Raw genomic sequence first — 20,087 nt, forward strand, 5'->3', positions numbered from 1 at the left:
CTGGCATCTCGCCCATGTGCAGGCACACTTCTCTAACCCTGCCCATGGCAGAGCAAAGTACTGTAATGCGCATACGTGGGGAAAGACCAAAGAGCGCCGGTGCATGCAAGCTACAATACATGTCAGTTAATTATTTATATTGACTTATAGAAGTATAAGCGGTCTTGTTATGTAATGCCATGATGATCCCTAGGTGCTTTAGGTGTGGAACCCATGGCATTACTATATACCATGTTGTTATGTTGTTCTCTCTCCTGGAGGATTAATTGGTGGGAAAATATGTTTCCCGCTAACTATTTTTGTCTCCATGCCCTGGGGTAGCTAGCCCAGGAAAAGGTTGTTGGCTAGAATAGTGAGCCTGTCATGGTCCGTCACTGAGGTAGAAGTATTCTTCTCCCTTTGTGATGGTTTGTGATTGGTGTAGGTTGTTTGCAAATATGGGCTCTGTGGGGTTAAAAGGTGGAGTGCTAGACATCATGCTGCTATCCAAAGAAATTGAGGAACAAATGAGAAACAAAGTAGCTGACATCTATCAGTCTGGAAAGGGTTATAAAGCCATTTCGAAAGCTTTGGGACTCCAGCGAACCACAGTGACAGCCATTATCCACAAATGGCGAAAACATGGAACAGTGGTGAACCTTCCCAGGCCGACCAAAATTACCCCAAGAGTGCAGCGACAACTCATCCAAGAGGTCACAAAAGACCCCACAAAAACATCAGGCCTCACTTGCCTCAGTTAAGGCCAGTGTTTATGACTCCACAATAAGGAAGAGACTGGGCAAAAATGGCATGCATGACAGAGTTCCAAGACGAAAATCACTGCTGAGCAAAAAGAACATGAAGGCTCGTTTCAGTTTTGCCAGAAAATATCTTGCTGATTGCGAAGACTTTTGGGAGAAAAATCTGTGGACTGACGAGACAAAAGTTTAACTTTTTGGAAGGTGTGTGCCCCTTTACATCTGGTGTAGAAGTAACACAGCATTTCAGAAAAGGAACATCACACCAACAGTAAAATATGGTAGTGGTAGTAGTGTGATGGTCTGGGGCTGTTTTGCTGCTTCAGGACCTGGAAGATTTGCTGCCGTAAATGGAACCATGAATTCTGCTGTATACCAAAAAATCCTGAAAGGAGAACGTCCGGCCATCTGTTCTTGACCTCAAGCTGAATGGCTTAAGAAAAAACAAATTGAAGACTTTGGAGTGGCCTAGTCAACGTCCTGACCTTAATCCGATTGAGATGCTGTGGCCTGACCTTAAAAAGGCAGTTGATGCTTGGAAACCCTACAATGTGGCAGAATTATAACAATTTTGCAAAGATGAGTAAGCCAAAATTCCTCCAGATCTTTGTAAAAGACTCATTGCCATTTATTGCAAACACTTAATTGCAGTTAGTAAGGGTGGCCCAACCAGGTACTAGGTTTACCCTGTAGGTTTGGATTTCTTTTTCCCTTAATAATAAAGACCTTCATTTAAAAACTGCATTTTGTGCTTACTTGTGTTTAGTGTTGAGCGATACCTTCCGATATCGGGAAATATCAGATCGGATTGGATCGGACCGATACCCAAAAAATATCGGATATCGCCGATTCCGATACAGGAAACCAATGCAAGTCAATGGGACACAAATATCGTAATGAAAATAAACCCTTTCTTTCCTTGTAGGTTAATTCTACATGAAGGAAAACAACTAAGAATAATGTAGAATGTATTACATGAAAAGCCGGCAATTCAGTAGCGGCATACACCGGTACCCGACAATTTAGAACAGAAAGAATAAAGCATCACACATAGATTAGATAGATAGAAACATGTCAATCACATATATGATAAGTACAGTGACAGTGTTGCTTACTGTACTTGTCATTTAGTGTTAAAGGATTTATTAAAAAAAATAATAGTGTTTTCATGCACCGTCTCTTTAAAAAAGCCGGCCGGCAATTCAGCAACGGTACCCGACAATTTAGAATAGAAAGAATAGAGCATCACACATAGATTAGATAGATAGAAACATGTCAGTCACATATATAAGAAGTACAGTGATAGTGTTGATTACTGTACTTGTCATTTAGTGTTAAAATAAAGGATTTATTAAAAAAAAAATTGGCGTGGGGTTCCCCGTAATTTTAGTCTCTAGCCGAGGTTAAGCAGACGGCTGGGGCAGATGTTTGAAGCCTGGCAAGGGGGTAATACCCACGGAGCTTCCCAGGCTATTAATATCAGCCCCCAAATGAATATTAAAATGGGGGACCCCAAAAAAAATGACGTGGGGTCCCCCATATTTTAATAGCTAGAAAAGGCTAGGCAGACAGCTGGGGGCTGATATTAATAGCCCAGGAAGGGTGCCATGAATATTGGCCCCCTCCCAGGCTAGAAACACCAGCCGTCAGCCGCCCCAGAAATGGCGCATCCATAGGATGCTCAAATTCTGGCACTTAGCCTCGCTCTTCCCGCTGCCCTGTAGCGGTGGCAGCGGGCTAATAGGGCTGGGGTTGATGTCAGCTTATAATGCCAGCTGACCTCAAGCCTAGGTTAGTAATGGAGAGGCGTCTATAAGACAACCCCATTACAAACCCCATAGTCAAAGTTAAAAAAAAAACACAAACACCCAGAATAAAGTCCTTTAATTGAACTAAACACACAATTCTTTATTGTTCTAAATTAAACCATACTTACCATCACGCCCCTTCCCAGGCTTCAAACATCTGCCCCAACCGTCTGCTTAACCTCCGCTAGTGACTAAAATTACGGGGAAACCCACGCCAATTTTTTTTTAAATAAATCCTTTATTTTAACACTAAATGACAAGTATAGTAATCAACACTATCACTGTACTTCTTATATATGTGACTGACATGTTCCTATGTATCTAATCTATGTGTGATGCTCTATTCTTTCAATTCTAAATTGTCCGGTACTGATGCTGAATTGCCGGCGGCTTTTTTAAAGAGACGGTGCATGAAAACACTATTATTTTTTTTAATAAATCCTTTAACACTAAATGACAAGTACAGTAAGCAACACTCTCACTGTACTTCTTATATATGTGACTGACATGTTTCTATCTATCTAATCTATGTGTGATGCTCTATTCTTTCTGTTCTAAATTGTCGGGTACCGGTGTATGTCGCTGCTGAATTGCCGGCGGCTTTTTTAAAGAGACGGTGCATGAAAACACTATTATTTTTTTTAATAAATCCTTTAACACTAAATGACAAGTACAGTAAGCTAAGCGCTGCCATCCAGCTTGTCATCCTTCCGATTCCGGTATTCGATATTCTAAAAGTATCGGAACTCAGTATCGGAACTCCGATACCGCGAATATCGGTCGATACCCGATATTTCAGTATCGGAATGCTCAACACTACTTGTGTTATCTTTGTCTAATGTTTAAACTTGTTTTGTGAACTGAAACATTTAATTGTGACAAACATGCAAAAGAATAAGAAATCAGGAAGGTGGCAAACACTTTTTCACACCACTCTATGCACGGATTATTTAAGGAAGAATAATTTGATATTATTGTTATGTTCACATTTTAAATTTATTAAAGGCCGTGGCCAATAGTTATCTACCAAGCAACGTGTCAGTTAATTATTTATATTGTGATATAGAAGTATAAGGGGTATTGTATTATGTAATGCCATTTCCGACAGGTGTGGTCCATGACCGCTCTGCACCAGCGCTGGGTAGAACAGGCAGGTAGTAAGCAACTACCTGCCTATTTGTTCTTTTCCCATAGTAGAAAAATAAAATAGTCCAGGAAATCCCCTTTAACAGCTCATTTACATATTAAGAAAAATGTGGATTTCTCTGGAATATGACATTGGATCACAGATATCATGGTATCATTTTATTCAGCCTCCTATGACCTGCATGACCATATAGACAGCTTAGGAGGGTTGATCCTACTGACAGATTCTCTCTAAAGTGAACATGTTTTATAAAAGGAACATTTTGTTTCAAAACCCAGTATGTCTGGCAAGACTTCATTATAGGATTGACATAACTATATGGAGAAAAGAATTGCAACTATTCTCTTAATCATTATATTCAAGTATTACACTCAGTTCTTTTGCTATAGGTGTATAAAATCCAGCTCTTAGCCATGCAGTTTGCCAATTTTGATTACTCAGTTTGATTGTGGCATTGTAAAAGAATGCTGTTGTTGTAAAGAGTCAATTCACAAAATTTCTTCCATCCTAAATATTTTACAATCAACTGTGATTGGTATTAATAAAAAATGGAAGCGTTTAGGAACCAGAGAAACTCAGCTGCAAAGTGACAGAACACGTAAAGTTACAGAGCGTGATCATCGAGTACTGATGCCCTTAGTGTATAAAAGTCCCCAACACTCTGCTGACTCAACAACTGTGGAGTCCAAACCTTTTGTGACATTAAAATCAGCAAAAAAAAACTGCTTAAGGAGCTTCACTGAATGGGTTTTTGTAGCCAAGCAGCTGTATGCAGGCCTTACACCACCTAGCACAATTCCAAGCATCAGAGTGGTGTTAACCACACCACAGCTGGACTCTGGAGCAGTAAAAAGATGCTATGTGGATGATTCATGCTTCTCTATTTAGCAGGAAGGAACAATCTGGTTTGGATGAATACTAGGAGAACAGTACCTGCCTGACTACATTGTGCCACCAGTAAAGTTTGATGTACTGTGTGAGGGATAATGCCATGGGGTTGTTTATCAGGTGTTGGCTTTAGTTCCAGTGAAAGGAAATCTTAATGCTTCAGCAAACAAAGTCATATTGAACAATTGTATTCTTCAAACTTCTGTAAGGCCGTTTTTTGTTCTAGAATGACTGTGCCCAGTGCACATAGCAGGGTCCATAAAGTTATGGTAGAGTGACTTTGGTGTGGAAGAACTTGACTGGTTACATAGAGCCCTGACCACATCCTCACCTAACACCTTTGGAAAAACTAGAATGGAGATTGTGAACCATGTCCTCCCCTCCAATATTTGATCACATGAGTGCTCTTCTGGAAGAATGGACACATATTCCCGCAGACGCTCCAAAATCTTGTAGAAAACCTTCCCGTATTGTGACGTCACTGAGTTTATTTTCCCTGTGCTTTGACATTACTGGGTCTATTATCCCTGTACTGTGACATTACTATGTCTACTATCCCCATATTGTCACATTACTGTGTCTAATATAACGTTCTATGACAATACTGTGTTTATTATCCCTGTACTGTGACATCATTGTATGTTTTATATTTGTACTGTGACATCACTGTGTACATTATCCCTGACCAGTGAAATTACTGTGCTATTATTTCCTGTACTCTGACATTACTGTGTGTATTATGCCTGTATTATGGCATCACTGAGTTTATTATCCCCATACTGTGACATCACTGTGTATATTATCTCTGAACTGTGATACTATTATTTACTATTATAGTGCCATTTATTCCATGGCACTTTACATGTGAAAGGGGTATACATAGCACAAACAATTACAATAACTTGAACAATACAAGTTAGCAACCGGTATAGGAGGAGAGAGGACCCTGCTCGCGAGGGCTCACAATCTACAAGGGATGGGTGAGGATACAGTAGGTGAGGGTAGAGCTGGCCATGCCGCGGTATGGTGGAGCAATGGTTACTGAACGTTGAAGGCTTGTCGGAAGAGTTGGGTCTTCAGGTTCCTTTTGAAGGTGTCCACGGTAGGCGAGAGTCTGATATGTTGGGATAGAGAGTTCCAGAGTAGGGGGGGATGCACAGGAGAAATCTTGTATGCGATTGCGGGAAGAGGAGATAAGAGGGGAGTAGAGAAGGAGATCTTGTGAGGATCAGAGGTTGCGTGCAGGTGAGTACTGGGAGACTAGGTCACAAATGTATGGAGAAGACAGGATGTGGATGGCTTTGTATGTCATGGTTATGGTTTTGAACTGTAGTCTCTGGGTAATGGGGAGCCAGTGAAGGGATTGACAGAGGGGAGAGGCCGGGGAATAGCAGAGGGACAGGTGGATTAGTTGGGTAGCAGAGTTTAGGATAGATTGAAGGGGTACAAGAGTGTTGTAAGGGAGGCCACAGAGCAGGAGGTTGCAGTAGTCGAGGCGGGAGATGGTGAGGGCGTGCACTAGTGTTTTTGCATATTCATGGTTGAGGAATGTGTGGATCCAGGAGATATATTTCAGTTGGAGTCGGCAGGAAGAGGAAAGGGCTTGGATATGTGGTTTGAAGGAGAGATCAGAGTCCAGGGTTACCCCGAGACAGCAAGCTTGCGAAACTGGGAGCTATTGACTATGATGGATAGGTCAGATGAGGGGGTTGAGTGAGATGGTGGAAAGATGATGAATTCAGTTTTATCCATGTTAAGTTTTAGAAATCTGTCAGAGAAGAAGGATGAAATAGCGGACAGACATTGTGGGATTCTGGTTAGTAGGGAGGTGATATAAGGTCCAGAGAGGTAGATATGTGTGTCATCAGCATAGAGATGATACTGAAAGCCGTAAGACTATGAGCTGCCCGAGGCCGAAGGTGTAGATGGAGAAGAGGAGGTGGTGTGTGAGTGGGAGACACTGAAAGTCTTGTCTGTTAGGTATGGAGAGATTCAAGATAGGGCCAAGTCTGTGATGCCGAGAGATGAGAGAGTTTGTAGTAAGAGGGAAAAGTCCACTGTGTCAAAGGCAGATGACAGGTCCAGGAGGAGGAGGACAGAGTAGTGTTGCTTAGATTTCTCGGCTAGTAGGTCCTTGGTGACTTTAGTCAGGGCAGTTTCAGTGGAGTGATGCGGTCGGAAGCCAGATTGCAAGTGGTCAAAGAGGGAGCAGAAGGAGAGGTTGGAGGACAGTTCAGAATGCTTGCAGTAGTTTTGAGGCATAGGGGAGAAGTGATATGGGGCGATAGCTAGTCAGAGAGGTTGGGTCAAGGGAGGGTTTTTTGAGGATGGGTGTGATCGAGGAATGCTTGAACCATGAGGGAAAGACAACGGTTGTGAGTGACAGGTTGAAGAGGTGGGTTAGGGTTGGGATGAAGACTGTGGAGAGGTTAGGGATGAGGTGGGACAGGATTGGGTCAAGTTTGCAGATGGTGAGGTGTGATTTGGAGAGTACAGAAGAAATTTGATCATCCAAAATGGTGGACAAGCTGGTTTTGGAGGAGGAGGGCTGAGTAGATATGAGGTGCGGCTGTGGGGACTTTAGGCAAAAGCTTTCTCTGATGGTGTCAATCTTCTGCTTGAAGAATGAGGCAAAGTCTTCGGATGAGATGAGAGGAGAGGGAGGAGGCGCTGGGGGACGAAGGAGAGAATTGAAAGTGTTGAATAGCTGTTTAGGGTTGTGAGACGGGGAGGATATGAGAGATGAGAAGTAGGTTTGTTTTGCTGCAGTAAGTCTGGATTTGAAAGAAGTGAGGGACTGTTTGAATGCGATGAATTGCATATTTGAATGGGAACTTTTCCATCTCCGCTCAGCAACCCTGGAGGCCCTTTGCAGTTCTTTAGTCAGTTTGGTGTGCCAGGGTTGCTTGTTGAGTGTGCGGGCTTTGGTATGTGTGAGGGGGCGAACGAATTGAGAGCTGCAGCTGTTGTGGTATTATATAAAGCGGCAGAAGCATCTGTATCGTGTAAGGAACTTATGTCTGTAAGAGGGAGGAGGGATTCAGCGAGTGAGTATAGGTCAAGGTGTTTGAGATTTCTGCGAGGGTGTGCAAGTTTGTGGAGTGGGGATTGTACACCTGGAGAGGAGAGGGAAGAGAATGTAAGTAGGTTGTGGTCAGACAGGGGGAGAGGAGAGTTAGAGAAGTTAAATAGGGAACAGAGGCAGGTGAAGATGAGGTCCACGGTGTAGCCATCTTTGTGAGTGGGGGCAAAAGACCACTGAGCAAGGCCAAAAGAGGAAGTGAGGGATAGAAGCTTAGAGACAGATGAGTGGGACGTGTCAATGGGGATGTTGAAGTCACCCATGATGATAGTAGGGATGTCAGCAGAAAGGAAATAAAGCAGCCAGGTGGTGAAGTGGTCAAAGAAAGTGGTGGCTGGCCAGGGGGGCGGAAAATGGCGGCCAGTTGGAGGTTGTATGGGGAATAGATGCACACATAATACACCTCAAAAGAGGGGAGAGCAACGGAGGGTGGTGGAGGGATATTGGTGAAGGAGCAGTTATCTGACAGGAGAAATCCTACTCCTCCACCATGCTTGCCATTGGAGCAGTGTGTGAGAGAAAGATGGAATCCACCATACAAAAGTGGAGCTGGAGAAGCAATGTCAGAGGGCGTGAGCCAGGTTTCCGTGATGGTGAGGAAGGAAAGTTTGTTGGTAATGAAAACGTTATGGATGTAAGAAAGTTTGTTGCAGATGGAGTGAGCGTTCCATAGAGTTCCTGTTACTGGGACTGGGGAAGCGGGGGCTGGGCAGATGAGTACAAGATTTGAAAGGTTGCGAAAGTGTTACGCTCACGCAAGGACTGACTGGCGTGAGCGTGATTAGTGATCCCACTGTACCATGAACCGAGGAGTGCCTGGAGGGGCATAACTAAATATCAACCCGGTCTGACCAAGGTCGCACGGCGGCTCAGTCGACTCCATGAACCAGGGAGGAACCGAGCAAAGGGACCAGGTGCTACTCCAGGTCAGACCCCGGTCACAGCTGTTGACCCACACCGGGGAATGCAGGAACAGGTAGGTTAGCTGGTATGCAGACAGGTGGGTACTGGTAGGTAGAGATGAGCGTTGTTCGACTCGAACTGTTCGCCAATCTCAAATTCGAGCTGTTTTGGGCGGTGTTCGAGCCGTTCGGCGAACACGAACGATTTGAGAAAAATTCGGCTGTTCGAGGTTATGTTCGATAACTGTTCGTGCACCAAAATCATAACTGGATTTTTTCTCAGTAATAATGAAAATTAATGTTAATACGCAGTTTGAATGTACAGCGGGGTGGGGGGAGGGGCAGGGGATGGATCTCTGCAGGAATAATGAAGATCTCCATTTTTTTTTCTCTTTCCCGCATTTACAGTGGGGAGGTGCAATCTGTCAGCCTATCAGCAGCGCACACACGGAGCAAAGTGCTTTTTTTCACACAAACAAGGGCATGTGTCATTGGCAGTGTATGTCACATGTCCTTGCCCTATAAGACCCAGCCATTTTCCCCGTCGCCACCATTTTCTCACTGCTGCAGCTGCGTGTTAGACGGCACCGCTGTTGCTGTGTGCGCTATACCTTGTTAATTTCAAGCCAATTTTCGCACAAATCTACAGATAGCTTGGGAGTAGGGAATAGTTGTGATTGCAGTCCTTTTAAGGACTAGGTTACAGCATTTCCTATGACTTTTATCAGGCTGGTCTGTGCTCTTAAATAGATAGGTTGTGGGAGTAAAGACTAATTGTAATTGCAGTCCTTTTCAGGACTAGGTTACATCAGTTCCTATCAGTTTTTGCCAGGCAGGTCTGTGCCAGTGCGGTGCAAGTTTTTTTCACAGCATTTGGCTGAATCTAGCAAAGCTAATCCTTTTTGGCCTATTGCAGAGTGTGTTAGTCAGTGGAATAGCCTATCTGTGTTGCAAGATACACCACCTGTGTATAGAATACCAATTTTTTTACTGCACCTAGTGAAGTAAAACCTTTTGGGCATAGCATCATTCTATTAGTCCATCTATACTGACCTCCATCAGGTTGCAAATTCAAAATAATTTTTTGTCTGCATCTAGCTCTGAAAAAATATTTGGGCTTCTAGCAGTGTGTGGGACTTGTTCTATTAGTCCATCTATACTGACCTCCATCAGGTTGCAAATTAAAAATATTTTTTTGTCTTCATCTAGCTCTGAAAAAATATTTGGCCTTCTAGCAGTGTGTGGGACTTGGTCTATTAGTCCATCTATACTGACCTCCATCAGGTTGCAAATTAAAAATAATTTTTATCTGCATCTAGCTCTGAAAAAATATTTGGGCTTCTAGCAGTGTGTGGGACTTGTTCTATTAGTCCATCTATACTGACCTCCATCAGGTTGCAAATTAAAAATAATTTTTATCTGCATCTAGCTCTGAAAAAATATTTGGCCTTCTAGCAGTGTGTGGGACTTGTTCTATTAGTCCATCTATATTGACCTCCATCAGGTTGCAAATTAAAAATAATTTTTTGTCTGCATCTAGCTCTGAAAAAATATTTGGCCTTCTAGCAGTGTGTGGGACTTGTTCTATTAGTCCATCTATACTGACCCCCATCAGGTTGCAAATTGAATATAATTTTTTTCTGCATCTAGCTCTGAAAAAATATTTGTCCTTCTAGCAGTGTGTGGGACTTGTTCTACTAGTCCATCTATACTGACCTCCATCAGGTTGCAAACTGAATATAATTTTTTTCTGCATCTACCTCTGAAAAAATATTTGGGCTTCTAGCAGTGTGTGGGACTTGTTTTATTAGTCCATCTATACTGACCTCCATCAGGTTGCAAATTAAAAATAATTTTTATCTTCATCTAGCTCTGAAAAAATATTTGACCTTCTAGCAGTGTGTGGGACTTGTTCTATTAGTTCATCTATACTGACCTCCATCAGGTTGCAAATTCAAAATAATTTTTTGTCTGCATCTAGCTCTGAAAAAATATTTGTCCTTCTAGCAGTGTGTGGGACTTGTTCTACTAGTCCATCTATACTAACCTCCATCAGGTTGCAAATTGAATATAATTTTTTTCTGCATCTAACCCAGCCAATAGTTTTGGCCTAATACCACAGTTTGGCCACTCAGCTCTGCTCGGTTCCCATCCATTGTTTTTTTGTGCAAACAACTCCAGAGTTGTGAATTAGTTAACCACCAAAATGAGTGAAAAAAGGCCTGCTGCTGGTGGAAAGGGGAATAGGCGTGTTGGGAAGGGGAAAAAAGGTTGTGTCTGTGGGATAGGTGTTAAAGCAACAGTAACATCTGCAGAAGAAAGACCATCTTCCAGCCAAACTAAAATGTCTACTTCTTTTAGCGGACAATGTGATAAGATCCCTTTCTTACGGCCACGCCAATCGCTACAAATTCCAGATGAGGCACAAAAACAGCAGGTGCTTCAACGGATATCAAGTGTTCCTTTAAGTGGGCTCTCCTCCACATCAACTTCAACATCACAAATACTCCAGTCCTCAAAGGTGTCACCCCAATCGCACTTGCTTCCTCACAGCTCCCAAATCTCCAGCTGAGTATGAGGTAGAACAGAAGGTTGAGTCTGCAGAGCTGTTTACTCATACTATAGCCTGGGAATCAGAGGTCGGCTCCAGCGCTTCTGTGAATCCAGACGAGGAAATGATCTGCACTGATGCCCAGAATCTTTATGAGTCGGATCCAGGACCAGACGCTGAAGGTTCTGACCATAATGTAGACCCTCATTCCCAAACTGTAACTCCTGTTGGTGGAGACAATGAGGAAGACGATGATGAGACTCAAATACCTGATTGGAGCGACAACTTTAGTTTTTTGTCAGGGAAGGAACAGGTTGGCTCTGAGGACGACGGGTGTGATAACGCACAGGGTGATGATGAAGAGGTTGGAGATCCCACTTACTGTCAACCCACAGTCAGCCAAGAGATGAGGTCAGCAGAGGAGCTGGAGGAGAATGCTAGTGACGACGAGGTCAGGTTGCGCCTTCCTGGACAGAGACGTAGTACTGGAAGCACGTCAACAACTGCATCCTCAAACACAACTCTGCCTCTCACCACAAGTCGTGGTGGCTCTTCAGGTCGCATGGGTGCTAAGCCTTGCATAGCCTGGGCATTTTTTCAGATCGATAAAGATGACCCAACTCGTGTTATCTGTAACATTTGTCAGCAAAAGCTAAGTAGAGACCAAAAAATACATAGTTTGAGTACTTCATGCATGAACCGGCACATGGACATGAAGCATAAGTTGCAGTGGGAAGCTCACTGTGCTATAATGCGGCCTAGCCGGTCGGGCCAACCACCGTCTGCCATATCTTGTGCATCCGCGGACTCTTCATCCTCTGTGACTGGGGGGACAGCAGTCACACCTGTTTTGGGGCGCAGACCTGCCACCTCTTTACCCGCAACAGCCAGCGTGATTGGCAGGTCATCATTTTCTTTGGAGGTGGTAACACCAGCTGGTGTTGAGCGCTGTCCGACATCGATAGCACCACCTTTGGATCAAGGCAACCTAGCATGTCCGCCTGCATCTTCCTCACAGACCGACAGTTTGCCGGGGACATCCTTATCAACACCGTCTAAGCACAATAGCCAGTCCTTGGTCCCTCAGATGTGGACAAGTAAAAGACCATTTCCTCCTAGCCATGAGAAAGCTAAGAGGTTGAATTTCACCATCTGCAAGCTCTTGGCTACAGAAATGCTGCCTTTCCGCCTGGTGGACACAGAGGATTTTCGAGACCTTATGTCCGTCGCAGTGCCCCAGTACCAGATGCCCAGTCGGCACTACTTCTCAAAGAAAGGTGTGCCTGCGCTCCACCAGCATGTCGCACACAACATCACCGCTTCTTTGAGAAACTCTGTGTGTGACAGAGTGCATTTCACCACAGACACTTGGACGAGTAGGCATGGACAGGGGCGTTACATGTCGCTGACTGGGCATTGGGTAACTATGGTGACAGCAGGACAAGGGGCTGCTGTCCAAGTCTTGCCGTCCCCACGAGTTGTGCGTCAATCCTCTTTATCTCAAAGTTCCTCCACTGCTTCTGCCTCCTCAACCTCCTCTCGGTCCTCCACCTGCACCCAAAGCCTGTCTGGTCATGCCACAAGCTTTCTAACTGCGCAGAAGGGATCCTGCACACCTCCTTACTATGCTGGCAGTAGGGCTCAACGTCATCAGGCAGTTTTTACTTTGAAATGTCTGGGAAATGTGAGTCACACAGCTGAGGAGTTGTGGTCAGCTCTGGAGAACCAATTTCATGAATGGTTGTCTCCACTGGACCTGAAACCAGGGAAGGCAGTGTGCGACAATGCTGCAAATCTGGCTGCGGCCCTTGTATGGCTCACGTGTTGAACCTGGTTGTCCAGCAATTTTTAGCCCACTATCTCGGACTAGATGGCCTTCTGCAGAGGGCATGGTCGCTGTGTGCTCACTTCCGCCATTCGCATCCCGCAGCTCAGCGACTTACATCTCTACAGAAGTCGTTGGGCCTGCCATTTCACCGGCTAAAATGCAATGTGCCTACCCGGTGAAATTCAACTCTGCACATGTTGCAGCGACTGTGGCAGCACCGACAAGCCCTGGTGCAATACGTTCTGACGTATAGCCTGGGCAAATGAGATCCAGAGGTGGGGCAAATCACGCTGGAGGAGTGGTCTCAGATCGGGGACCTATGCACCCTTCTGCACAGTTTTGAAATGGCGACGAAGATGTTTAGTGCTGACGATGCCATTATCAGCATGACTATTCCGGTGATTTACATGCTGGAGCACATGTTAAACAGAATTCGGAGTCAGGTGGTGGCACAAGAGGAGGTGGAGGAAGTAGAGGAGTAGGAGTTGTATGCGGAAGGGCTAACATCTGCAAGGTCCAGACGGTCGGCAGCAGCAAGGCGGCAGGCATGTGAGGGTGGGGGAGATGGTTTTACCAGGGCGCATAGTAGCAGCCAAACTAGTGAGGAAGGTGCAGGAGGCCAGGAAGAAGTGGAGGACGAACTGATGGAAGACTCATCAGATGAGGGAGACCTTGATCACATTTCTGTTGTGCGAGGTTGGGGGGAGAGGACAGAGGAAGGAAGCATGATTGTTACCTCGCCACCAACACAACAGGGACTTGGTGCTCCTGGATGCGCAACACACATGAGTGCCTTCTTGCTGCACTACCTGCAACATGACCCTCCAATTGTGAGAATTAGAAATAATCCTGACTACTGGGTTGCCACACTGTTAGATCCCCGGTACAAAAGTAAATTTGCAGAAATTATTCCTGCCATAGAAAGGGATGCACGCATGCAGGAGTATCAGCAGAGACTGTTGCAGAATCTTACATGTGCTTTTCCACAAAACACCAGTGGTGCACGTACTGAATCTCACAGTTCCAACTTGCCAACCGTGGGACCGTCGAGTATTCAGCACTCAAACCGTAACAGAAACACAGTATCTGCTGGTAACATCAATTTTGTGGAATCATTTCACCACTTTTTTAGCCCATCCTTTGCAAGGCCACAGGAGACAAGAAGTCTGACACATAGTCAACGCCTAGAGACGATGGTACAGGAGTATCTCCAAGTAAACATTGAAGCCATGACTGTGTCACTGGACCCTTGCTCTTTTTGGGCTTCCAATCTGGATAAATGGCCGGAGCTAGCCACTTACGCCTTGGAGATCTTGTCATGTCCCGCAGCCAGCGTTCTGTCTGAACGTGTGTTCAGCGCTGCTGGTGGTATGCTGACAGATAAGCGCACGCGGCTCTCCACTGATAATGTAGACAGACTCACGTTTATAAAGATGAACAAATCATGGATCCGAAACGACTTTTCTACCCCTGTGTCATCCTGGGGAGAGTAAAAGCTTGATCATTGGTTAAAATCACCTCACCAACCATTTTAAGCTTTCAAATTACTAATCATGTTTATCTGTATCTTGGCTGGAAAATAATTTGGGCTTTATAGCAGTGTGCAGTACTGATTCTATTAGGCCATCTATACTAAGCTCCACCAGATTTAAAATTAATAATAATTTCTAGCTGCATCTAGCCCGAAAAATAATTTTGGGGCTCCGAGATGCGCAAGACACATGAGTGCCTTCTTGCTGCACTACCTGCAACATGACCCTCAGATTGTCAGAATTCGAAGTAATCCTGACTACTGGGTTGCCACACTCTTAGATCCCCCACACTCTTCGATCAACCTTTTCATTTTAATAAAGACCAAAAAAATGGTCATTTTTGAAATTATAAGCATTAGCAGGTTATTAGAAACTGAAATAAAACAGTTTTCAACTCAAAACTTTATTCTAGGTGATGTTACATTTGCACATAGGACCCCTTGTTCGAAAGGAGCTTCTGAACTCTCTCGTCCATTGAATTTGTCAGGTTTTGCATGGTTTCTGCTTCAATTGTTTTGCATGAGGACAGAATACCATCCCAGAGCTGTTGCTTAGATGTAAACTGCCTCCCGCCATCATAGACACTCCTTTTGATGATGCTCCAGAGGTTCTGAATGGGGTAGAGGTCAGGGGAGCATGGGGGTCACACCATAAGTTTGTCCCCTTTTATGCCCATATCAGCCAGAGATGCAGATGTGTTATGTGCAGCATGAGATGGTGCATTATCATGCATAAAAATGATCTTGCTGTGGAATACACGGTTCTTCTTCTTGAACCATGGCAGGAAGTACTGTTTGAGAAACTCCACATACATTATGAAGTTCATCTTTACCCGTTCAGGGATCCTAAAGGGGCCGACAATCTCTCTCCCCATGATTCCAGCCCAAAACATTACTCCACCTCCTCCTTGTTGGCGCTGTAGCCGTGTTTACGTGGGGTGTCCATCAACCAGCCATCCTCCACTCCATCCATCTGGACCATCGAGCGTTGCATGGCACTCATCCGTGAACAAAACAGTTTTGAAATCAGTCTTCATGTAATGTTTGGCCCACTGGAGCCATTTCTGCTTGTGTGAAGTGGATAGAGGAGGTCAACAGGATGGCGTATGCACAGCTGCAAACCTCTGAAGGACCCTGCATCTTGTTGTTCGGGGGACGTTGGAGGCACCAGCAGCTTCAAAAACTTGTCTGCTGCTATGACAAGGCTTTTTTGCCGCTGCTCTTTTAACCTGACGTAATTGCCTGTAGGAAAGAGTCCTCAATTTGCCCTTATCAGCACGCACACGTGTGTACTGTGAATCAGCTACATACTTCTTGATTGCCAAGACACTTCATCCTGATCATCGCACAATGTTGATTGTAGTCATGCCTTGACCTAAACACTCCACAATTTGTTGCTTCTCAGCAGCTGACACATCCTTTTTCTTTCCCATTTTGGCAGAAAATCTAGGCTGCTTAATAATGTGGGACAGCCTTCTTAAGTAGTCTTGCCTTTCATTGGACACGCCTGCCAAACTAATTAGCACAGGTGTCTGCAATTGCTTACAGTGATATAAAGAGCCCTGACACACATCACCATCAATGAGTTTAACTGACAAACAAACAAATTCTTCCCTTATCACTCCTAAACACTTTTTGCATAATAATTTGGAACACAGTGTACATGTGCTTTTCCACAAAACACCAGTGGTTCACGTAGTGAATCTTACAGTTCTAACTTGCCAACCGTGGTCTGTATGGAGTTGTTCAATAAAGGGCCCAAAATTAAGATAACATAGATGGGAGAGGTCTCTATGAATAGGAATTCCTAAGTATTTGATACCCTGTGAGGGCCAGGCAAAGGGAAAGTTGGACTGGATGGAATCCTGTATGGATTTGGGGAGGGAGACATCGAGGGCCTCAGACTTCGCTGCATTGATTTTAAAATTTGACCATGTAACAAAGTGATCTATTTCAGCCATAACAGCAGGGATGGATATATGTGATTGAGTGATATATATTAGGACATCATCAGCAAATAGAGAGCACTTGTACTCAGTGCCTCCCACCTCAATCCACCTAATATTGGGGTTATGGCGAATTGATGAGAGCAGGTGCTCCATCACTAGGATGTATAAGAGAGGGGACAGAGGACATCCCTGCCTTGTCCCATTGGTGATTATGAAAGGTGATGAAAATGTTCTGACGCGCCCCCTGGGCCTTGGGACACCCGGAGCCGGACCCTTTTTGGTGGATGCTGGTGGTTGTAGTCTCCGTGGCGGCGACCCGGTTCCATGGCTCAGGGCGGTCAAACCAGTGGCGGAACTCTTTATGTGGTTTTGATGTTTAAATGTCCGACTATGCCAACCGCGGATTGCGGTCAGAGTGAACAGACGCTGCAGGGCAGACCGCTGAGGCTGGTGTTCTGGGTGCAGCAGAGCGTAGCATAACTCCCCACGGGAGGAGTATAGCCTCAGGGCAGTGTATGCGGAGGATGGGGGTGATGGTGCAGGGCAGCAGCAGTAACGACACGGAGTCAGTGATGCAGTCCAGGGCCTTTACTCACAGTTCTTATTATCCAGACCACGTCTGCAGGTAACGGCTGCCCACGTCGTACTGTGCTCACCAGGTGAGGGGCTCAGACAACTCCCAGATAACTTTGGAGCGCTTCACAGGACCCCCTTTGTGTGTCCTTTGTCTGGCCTTTCTTACCAACCCTTCTGTCCGGCTGCCTCGGGCCTCCTCTTGGTAAACTTGGCGCCAGTTTCCCTGACCCTATGTGGTGCCTTCCTAGCGGGTGTAGCGAGGGGCTGCGCCACATAAAATGTCACAGCCTCCGGTTTCTAGCTGAGGGTCGTTTCCCGCCTCTACTAGTTTCGGGGACCGGTCTCCCCCTTTGGCCTGACCCCTCCACGCAGGTGGATTCGGGCGTGCGGTGGCGACTCGCCCGTCCGCACCCCTGGGATCCCTTCGTTCCTCGTTCCTGGAGCCTTCTCCGCTCCTCTTCCTTCCTTCTCCCTCTTCCAGGCCTGGGCCTCTGCTACTAGGCCCGCCTCCGGAGCAGAGCTCATGCAGAGCCCCTGCTCCCTGTCACTTCTGCTCAGACTTCTCTGCACTGAACTAAGATGGTGCCCACCTTCTCAATGCACCCAGGAACTGCTTCCTCCCTGCTCCTGCACTACAGGGTTCCCCTTCCTCAGTGTTCCCTCCCCCCACTCCAGCCAGGGACAGGGACTGTCGTGCCCATCTCAGGGGCATATTGGTCGCCCTGCCCCACGGCAATGTGGTGTAATGCATGCAGGTGTCGGGTCCTGATCCACACTCCATCCTTACCTGAGAGTGAGATATCACACCTCTGGGTGAGGTGCAATACCTCTGTAGCAACCGAGCCCTCAGGGTGCTACAGTTCCATTTATCTTCAGCATGGTGACGTATTGCGATACAGGGCCGTGATTTTGGCTGTCAAAGGGTCCCCTAGACCCCTACCCCAAACTTTTTAAGAGAATAATATATGGCGTGCCAGGAGACTCTATGGAATGCTTTCTCAGTATCCAACGAGAGTATCTAATTACAAATTTTTAACTGCATCTAGCCCAGGAAATACTTTGTGCCTAGTAGCAGTGTCTGCTAGTCAGCGGATTATCCCGGCTGTTAAGCAAGCTACACCACCTGTAGTTTGGACACTTAATTTTTTCAAAGGAAATGCTTCGGGACCACGGGATACTCAGTGAAGAGCATCAGGAGGCAACCCAAGGCATAGAGGCTGGGACTGGCAGTAGGATGCCTTGCGGTGGACAGCCAAGCTCGATCCTTATAAAAGCTTTTTAACTGCAGCAGCTTTAGTGGATGCTACTGGAGCTGGAATTACGCGGCTGCTGGCATGAGACTTGCCCTCCAATAGATCCTTGTAAATGGATTTAAAGTGTATTCATTCAAATTAGAGAGACAATTTAAATTAAAAAGCTTAGAGCTGCCTCCACCACAGGGGGGGCTCGCTCGACCCACCAGCGGACAGGCACCAGTATTGGGAGAGGGGGGCTGGCCGTCAGGGTTCACCGCGGCTCTGGCACAAACCCGGCGACACGGAGGTGGCACGGGCAGGAGCGGACTGGCCGTGTCGGCTTCTCACTTTTTGGATTTTAGAAGGGCATGACATGCCTATATCTGTGTCTCCCCCTCCTTTTACTCCTCCACCTCTTTTCTTTTTGCATGACTATATGTACTTGTCACTTTTCCATGTGTTAGTTATGTCTTCTGAGCAGTTTGTCAGCTTTTGGACACCTTCTATGTGTTTCTATGTGTTTTTGTTTGTCTGCCATTGGTTTTAACGGTGTTCGAAGGTGTTCGACGAACAGTTCGACGAACAGTTCGGCGAACACACGGGTGTTCGACGAACCGAACCGAACTCGAACACTACGGGGGTGGCTCAACACTACTGGTAGGCACGGCTGGTATGACGGCAGGTGGGTACTTAGCAGGCACGGATGGTATGTAGGCAGGTGGGTACTGGTAGGCGAGGCTGGTATGCAGACAGGCGGGTGCTGACAGGCATGGTTGGAATGCAGACAGGTAGATACTGGCAGGTAAGAACGCAGGCTGGATAGGGACCAGTACAGATTGGGATGTAGGAGCAGAGCTGCAGGTGCGGTGGACTAGCAGAGCAAAACCGCAGGAGCGGTGAACAAGCAGAGCGGAGCAAAACCGCAGGTGCGGTGAACAAGCAGAGCGGAGCAAAACCGCAGGAGCGATGAACAAGCAGAGCAGAGCAAAACCGCAGGTGTGGTGAACAAGCAGAGCGGAGCAGAATCGCAGGTGCGGTAAACAAGCGAAGCAGAGCGGAATCGCCGGAGCGGTGAACAAGCAGAGCGGAGCAGAACCGCAGGTGCGGTAAATAAGTGAAGCAGAGCGGATGAACTGCAGGTGCGGTGAACAAGCAGAGCAGAGCAAAACCGCAGGTGTGGTGAACAAGCAGAGCGGAGCAAAACCGCAGGTGCGGTGAACAAGCAGAGCGGAGCAGAACTGCAAGTGCGGTAAACAAGCGAAGCAGAGCGGAATCGCCGGAGCGGTGAACAAGAAGAGCGGAGCAGAACCGCAGGTGCGGTAAACAAGTGAAGCAGAGCGGAACCACCGGAGCGGTGAATGGAGGCAGGGAAAGGGGACAAGCAGAGCCAGATACACACAAGGAACTTACAATGAAGTAGTGAGTGGACACAAAACTCACAAACAGAAGTACAGAGACAACGAGTTGAAGTTAGGTGCAGTTTCAGACACTGCAGGCAAAGGGAAGGTACGGACATAGAGAGAAACAAGTAACGGGCTAGGACACTGTTCAGATAGGAACTGAACTGGGAACAAGATACAGGAACGAGCCTGGGAACTCAGTCCCCAGGGCGGCGGAAACAGACTAGAAGTCAGAGATACAGGTAGCGGCCCTGGGTACTCGGCTCCCAGGGTGGCGGAAACAGACTAGAAGTCACAGGTACAGGAAAGGCCCTGGGTACTCAGCCCCCAGGGTGGCGGACAGACTAGAGTCAGGACAGGACCTGGCACCTCAGTTGCAAAAGACAAACTGAGTGAAAGTGTTGCTCAGGCACCTCCTACTGGGTGGAGGGGGTTTAAGTATCCAGTGACTCA

Source organism: Phyllobates terribilis, unplaced genomic scaffold (assembly GCF_046119375.1).
Source record: "Phyllobates terribilis strain yellow unplaced genomic scaffold, ASM4611937v1 Scaffold_3__8_contigs__length_932513732, whole genome shotgun sequence".
NCBI lineage: Eukaryota > Metazoa > Chordata > Amphibia > Anura > Dendrobatidae > Phyllobates > Phyllobates terribilis.